Source organism: Triticum aestivum, chromosome 3D (genome assembly GCF_018294505.1).
Source record: "Triticum aestivum cultivar Chinese Spring chromosome 3D, IWGSC CS RefSeq v2.1, whole genome shotgun sequence".
NCBI classification, from domain to species: Eukaryota; Viridiplantae; Streptophyta; class Magnoliopsida; order Poales; family Poaceae; genus Triticum; species Triticum aestivum.
Window position 1 is genome coordinate 288,810,284 of NC_057802.1, and position 7,509 is coordinate 288,817,792.

Here is a 7,509-nt window from a genome sequence, read left to right on the forward strand (position 1 = left end):
CCCGCTTTTGGTGGACGGACTCGCCGGTACACCAGATTGCGCTGCCCAAGCCGTTTTTGCCATAAGCCCTGATGGTTTATTCTCTGGTGCGGCCTCAACCAGACTTACTGTTGCCATAGCTCTACCATGACCCGCTGGCGTGTCTCCGTTGTTGCCTTGTATCTTAAACCGATTACAAGCTGCCTCGCCGGTGCCCTTCGGCCACTTGGTTCTTTTGCCTTGGAGTGATTTGAAGTCAGCAGTTGCAGTGAGATAATTTTGGTAAAGATGCCTGCCATGCTGCGGTGCCTCAGCTATCTGAAGGTGTCCGAGTGTTTCATGGTACAAGTGATAGAAAGCAAAGCTACAAATATACCCAGTTTTCACTTTGATGGTGGACAAGTACAACTATTTCTTGGACTTTAAAGATTATACAAACTACGGTGAACTATGGCAAGGCCCTTGAAAGGATCAACACAAAAGTTCTTGGTTATCTGCGGACGTCATATAATGATCATCTGTCGCCTAAAAATTAGGTGATATTTATCTTACATATTTTGTTAAGTACATGTTGATTTCCTTCGACAAACAACTACTCCGCCCTACTGTATTTTTTGTACGCAGGACAATTATTCACTAAAAATGTGGTTTATACCACGGATACGGAGCACGTACTGGCAACATTGCACCCGGTATTCGTCCGTGCCTCATTACCCGGTAAATGGATGCGCGCAAGCCGCCGCCCTTGCGGCCCGGACTACTTCAACTCACCGGGACCGTCCTATGAATTAACTCGCTCGTCCGCACCGGCTTACAATGCCGCGGTCGACTCATCTGTCCGAGCTGCCTCTGATGCTGTGGTCGTCTTTGTCGTCCGTCTCTCGCGGCCTGGTCTACATCAACACACCGGGCCGCACCTGTATGCATGAGCTATTTATTGAGTATGAGCAAGTCACTACTTGGGTAGCCCGGTTTTCTTCCAACAAATTGGAGGTAAATTATCATTAGCCGCCGTCTGCGCTGGATGGCTCAATGGACATGTGCACAAATTGCCGCCACTACAGTTTGGTTAAGTTCAAACAGCCAGTTGGAAGGAACCATTGGCCGAGTTGCTGACACGGCTCATACGGGATCATTTATAACCCGCCGCAGTCACCTCAACCTTTTGTGGATTTACATCTCGTTATCAACACTAATGATATATACCTTCTGCTATGGTCAAGTACGGAGAATCTCAAGACAACTCCTTGAGTGATCTTAAGACTCGGGGGCTACGATGATATGACTCAGCAAGTCTTGCCAGTTTCAGCAAATTCAAGTGCCCCGGGATGTTCAAGGGAAAGATAAACCGGTCCCGGAGGCTACTGTTATATTGATGAAAATTTAAAGGTCAGAAATATTCTGGCTCACAACGATGCTTCCGGTTTATAGTCCGGTTTAAGGGAAATCCCGTCTCCCACACAGCGCTGAAGCCCTTAGTATCTGGTTCAAATCCGGTTTAAGAGGAAACTATCTCTTGCAAAGCTCTGACGCTCTCAATATCCGGTTCAAAATCCCGGTTCAAGAAGAATTTATCTCTTGCAAAAAGTAAAAGGTTACCGAAGAGGACCTGTTGCCATGATGGGCGGTTCAAACATGGGTATCCTGCCTTATTGGCTTATCATATTATTGATCACTTGGGGGCTTGGTCGTATTCGAACCATAGCTACACCTCTTGATAGGCGTAAGGCCACCAGAGAAATAACTTGGGGGCTTGGTCGTGATCGAACCATAGCTACACCTCTTGATCGGCGCAAGGCCGCCAGGGAAATTACTTAGGGGCCAAAGAGAGTGTTGCAAAAACACAACTCAAACATAGGCACCCACTGAGCACAACTCAAAATATTGCTTGGGGGCTCTTTGCTTCGCAACGAACAAAGAGTCTACACTTGTAATAGGCTATCAAGCCAGGCTTGGAAGCCAGGTGTATTCACCTAAAACCCTAGGTTATCCTGCCTTCTTTAAGTAAGCCACTCCGTCCAGGTAAACCTGGTATGACCCGTCGAACGTTTGACAAGTCAATCTCATAGACCCTGAACTTGTCAAAGTTAAAACGACGATTGGTTAATGATTGAGGTCCATCTTAAAAGGCTTTGTAAAATGGTTTAACTCAGTGGCCTGGCAGCCCATGAAAAGCCTCGATTTGGGGCCTGGCAGCCCGTGAAAAGCCTCGCATGCTCTTTTTTGCTTTATTTGCCAAGTTTTTCTCCTTTGATGAGGTTTATAATGTTTTATGATAGACCGGCGTTTATTGACCCGGCTTGGCTTTCAACTACAAGTTGTCAGTACATGATTAATTATAATCCGGCGTTTATTAACCCAGTCCGGCTTTGGACATTAAGTCGCCAGTATATATTTGGATGGCGCCATTGGAATCATGCGCTTATAAATCATTGGGTATATTATTCAAATCTTTAATAGCCAACATGGCTGGATATTTATTATGGTCATAAAAAACCAGTATTATGATTGAGGTTTTCAAAGTCGCTTTAGCGCAATGCCTATTACTTTATCAATGGATATGATTTATTCTACAATGGAAGGAATAGTCCCGAGTCGCTGCATGCTTACGACCCGGCACTTGGGGGCTACATTATTCCAATTGAGATTACATCAAATATGCAAGTCCCATGTCACTGCCAGCATGCACCATGGCACTTGGGGGCTAATGCAAAGTCATTTTTTCATCACCTTATTGAAGACCCGACTCATCACATTGTAATGAGCCGGCCCTTGGGGGCTACCAATTGCTCCTGTCAACAACTCAAGGTACACAAGTCTTAAATCCATTATATTGAAGAGTCCACTCCTCAGTTGGTAAAGCACAAAGCTCTTAATCTTATGGACGTGGGTTCAAGCCCCATGATGGGAGTTACATCATATGATGTTGTTTTCAATGAAGTATATATATAGTCCCAGCTCAGTATTATCTTACTGAGCCGGCCCTTGGAGGCTACACGTTGCTGTTAAAGTCTACATGATCATATTTTCAAAGTCCCTGCTCATTATTTGCATAATGACCCGGCCCTTGGGGGCTACACTGGTTGAAATTTTTATGAGCATCAGGCAATTATAAGTCCCAGGTTGCTGCAAGCATGACAACCCGGCACTTGGGGGCTACATATGTGGAATACTCCGTTTATGACTGGTGACTGAGATGAACAAATCGGATTTCTTCAAGGTTGTGACATTTATATTGAAGCAAGTCCTAAGTTGTTGCTACGCTAACTTCTTAAGACTTGGGGGCTACAAGTGATAGGCATATAAGAGGTATATTTTCAAGCTTGATGTTAACTACAATTATGACCCGGTGCCATCAGTATTTATAAACCGGCAAGTTCTACATTCTTAAACCGGCTGAAGATCAGATGAGTATTTCAAAGACCAATATTTTTGTTAAGCATTGGGAGCTGAGTCAAAGGAGTAATTCTTCACAATATTTCTTTGTGACAAACCAATGTCAGCAAATTGATTATGAAGCTGGCCTATTGACCCGGATTTTCTAGAAGGAGGAAATGACAAGGACTTAAGGATGATCAGGATCAGTTTAACATGGATAAATCCAAATTAAACTGGGGACTAATGTCGGGGATATACCCCGCGGTATGACCCGGTCAGAGTTGTAACCCGGCTGAGACTTGGTAAACGGGCAGGTGTTAAGTCAGATGATAACCCGGCAGGTGTTAAGTCAGATGATAACACGACAGGTGTTAAGTCAGATGATAAACCGGCAGGTGTTAAGTCAGATGATAACCCGACAGGTGTTAAGTCAGATGATAACCCGACAGATGATAAGTCAGATGATAACCCGCAGGTATCATAAACCGACAGACCATCATAAACCGGCAGACAGTGATAACTAGTTTACAGTCATAACCTGGCAGACAGTGATAACTGGTTGACAGTCATAACCCGACAGACAGTGATAACTGGTTGACAGTCATAACTCGGCAGATAGAGTCGCCTAGAGTTATGAAGCCCAAGACGTTATGAAGCCCAAGACGTTAAGAAGCCCATGAAGAGAAGTCCGAATAGTTTAAGTTTTAATCCGACTTGGACTCTACATGTAACCCACCCCTTCAACTTATATAAGGAGGGGCAGGGCACCCCAAGAGGGGGGAGAAAAAGAATCTTAGGGCTAGACATAACTGGGAGAGCCGGTTTACGGCGACTCCCTCATGATCATAATGAGACCTAGCCACAAACATCATGTAGGGTTGTTACCGAATGATGTTTCCCGGGGCCCGAAGCTGTCTAAATCCTTGTCTTGTGTTGCGTCTGTCGATTCCGCTCAACCCCTCTCAAGCTACCACATAGATGTGTTGGCCTCGCGACTAAGTCCTCACACTAGGACATCTGTCGTGACAAATCCACCACAGTAATCGACCTTGTGTAACCCTAGATCTCCCCGGTGTCTATATAAACCGGAGGACTTAGTCCGGAAGGGGAGATACTCATTACCATAGTCATACAGGCTAGACTTCTAGGGTTTAGCCATTACGATCTCGTGGTAGATCAACTCTTGTAATACTCATATTCATCAAGATCAATCAAGCAGGAAGTAGGGTATTACCTCCATAGAGAGGGCCCGAACCTGGGTAAACATCGTGTCCCCTGTCTCCTGTTACCATCGACCCTAGACGCACAGTTCGGGATCCCCTACCCGAGATCCGCCGGTTTTGACACCGACATTGGTGCTTTCATTGAGAGTTCCACTGTGCCATCGACGACAGGATCGATGACTCGCCTCGTCTTTAAAGACAATATCACCGCCAGAGGAGAATTGGCCCCAGGCCAAACCCTCCGGCTGGGCGGCTTTACCATGACCGCCCGTTCGGCCGTTAAGCCAACGATGACTTCTTGGGCCATCGAAAATCCCCTTCGTATCGACTCCAAACACTCCAAGCAGATGGATCCAGTGGAGTTTTCGTCTTTAAACGAGCTCCTTGATCGCATCGCCGCCCTGGGAATCGCCACAGATTATGATTGGATCGGGCTTAAACCCGACCGAAGAGAAATCAAATCTCCACCAGTCACTCACCAGATAGCAGTAGTCGAGGAGCAAGACAACAACTATTCCCCTATACTAAAGACGGACTATGTCCGGATCGCCAACCCCGCAGGGCCGGACGCCCACCAGCAAAAGGAGGTGACCGACCTTCTGAACATTGAATCGGACGGCGGGCATAGGCAACCAGAAGATACTCCGGAGCCCAGACTGTCGAGCCTAGAAAACCTCCAGACTCCGGATCATCGACCGGGTCAGGGTCCGAATTCAATTCCACCCACCCACCCAGACATAAGCGCTCTCATGAGCATACAATAGCAGTCTCAGGAAACGGTCCACCACTTTTGGGTCAGGTTCCTCCTTATCAAGGATAAGGTTAAAGATTGCCGCGATGAGGACGCTGTATTTGCGTTCTGCAACAATTGCACGAACGAAGGAATCCTCAACGCCATTAATCGCCGCCGTATACTACACTTCGCTAACTTGGCAAATATCGTACAGAAGTACAACGCAATGGAAAGCGCCTGGAAGGATCAGGCAGCGTGTTGGGGGCCATCGGTCCCAGCTCAACCGCTGGTCCAGGCGAAAAGGGCACATTCCCGTGACACACCCAGTCTAATAGCCAAGAAACATAAATGCATTACGCGGCATGGAACCGTTCTGGAGGGATGGCTTGATGGCCCATGCAAAATACACACAACACCGGACACCATACCAACCCACACCCTTAGAGCATGTTGGATACTCCGGCAGGTAGCCAAGAGCGGCGAGGACATCCTTACCAAAAACGTCCCAGAGCAAAACCCTCCAGAAGACGACGACCCCAGAGTATTGACGGTCTTCGAGATATTCGCTTCAAACAGTAAGCGCAAAAGGGCACTCCGCGACCTCGCCGAAGTCTGTCAAATCGCCGCGATAAACCCTTGGAACGACACGGCTATAACCTTTAATGTCGGGGACGAACCGAAACACAAGATAGTCCGAGCGCCAGCTGCATTAGTCCTCAGTCCCATCGTGGATATCTTTAGACTCACCAAGGTCCTCATGGACGGCGGCAATGGATTAAACCTCATCTATGAGGATACACTCCACAAAATGGAAATAGACAAGAGCCGCATCAAGCAAAGCAGCATGACTTTCCAAGGAATCATTCCTAGTCGGGAGGCGCGGTGTGCGGGAAAAATCACACTTGACGTGGTATTCGGCACGCCGGAGAATTATCGGTCTGAAGAGATCACCTTCCAAGTGGCTCCTTTCAGCAGCGGATACCACGCCCTGCTGGGGCGGGACGCTTTTACACGCTTCCAAGCTATACCTCATTACGGGTACATGAAGCTCAAAATGCCCGGACCAAACGGCATAATCACTCTTGTTAGTGATCCAGACATAGCACTCCGTGTCGAAAACAAAACCGCATCCCTAGCCCTTGAGGCATTATCTGAAGCCCTCGCGGCCAAAGAATTAACCGCGCTGCGCTCTACGGTGGATAAAGACGATGTGATCTTAGACAAACGACCCAAATCCACCTCCTTCAAGCCGGCAGAAGAAATAGTCAAATTCCAGGTCCACCCAACGGACCCCAAGAAGACAGCATCTATTGGAGCACAACTAGACCCAACGGTCGACGCCGCGCTATGGGATTTCCTTCGCGAAAACTGGGATATATTCGCCTGGCACCCTTTCGATATGCCTGGAATCCCACGTAAACTGGCCGAGCATAGTCTCAATATATTAAAGGGATATAAACCAGTCAAACAAGCACCGCGGCGCTTTTCCGAACCCAAACGGCAAGCCATGGGAGAGGAGTTAGCCAAGCTAATTGAGGTCGGATTCATTAGAGAAATGAAACATCCGGACTGGCTGGCAAACTTGGTGATGGTACCAAAGAAGGACAAATCCTGGCGCCTGTGCGTCGATTTCAAAGACCTCAACAAGGCTTGCCCTAAAGATCCCTTCCCTCTCCCCTGCATCGATCAAATCATTGATGCTACCGCAGGACACGACTCACTGTGTTTCCTTGATGCATATTCCAGATACCATCAAATCAAAATGAAGGAGTCCGATCAAGGTGCAACAGCATTCATTACCCCATATGGGCCATTTTGCTTCAACACCATGCCCTTCGGGCTTAAGAACGCCGGCGCCACATACCAACGCATGATTCAAACATGCCTGGAGAAACAGATCGCCAAGACAGTTGAAGCTTATGTCGATGATGTCGTCATCAAAACCAGGCACGTCGAGACATTAATAGATGATTTACGTCTCACATTCGACAACCTCCGCGCGTATGACATTAAGCTCAATCCAGAAAAGTGCGTTTTCGGCGTCCCCACTGGAAAACTACTGGGCTTCATCATTTCCAACAGAGGAATTGAAGCAAATCCAGCCAAAATCCGAGCTCTGTTGCAATTGGCTACGCCAACAGACCTTAAACAAGTCCAAAAACTCGCGGGTTGCGTGGCGGCTCTAAACCGCTTTAT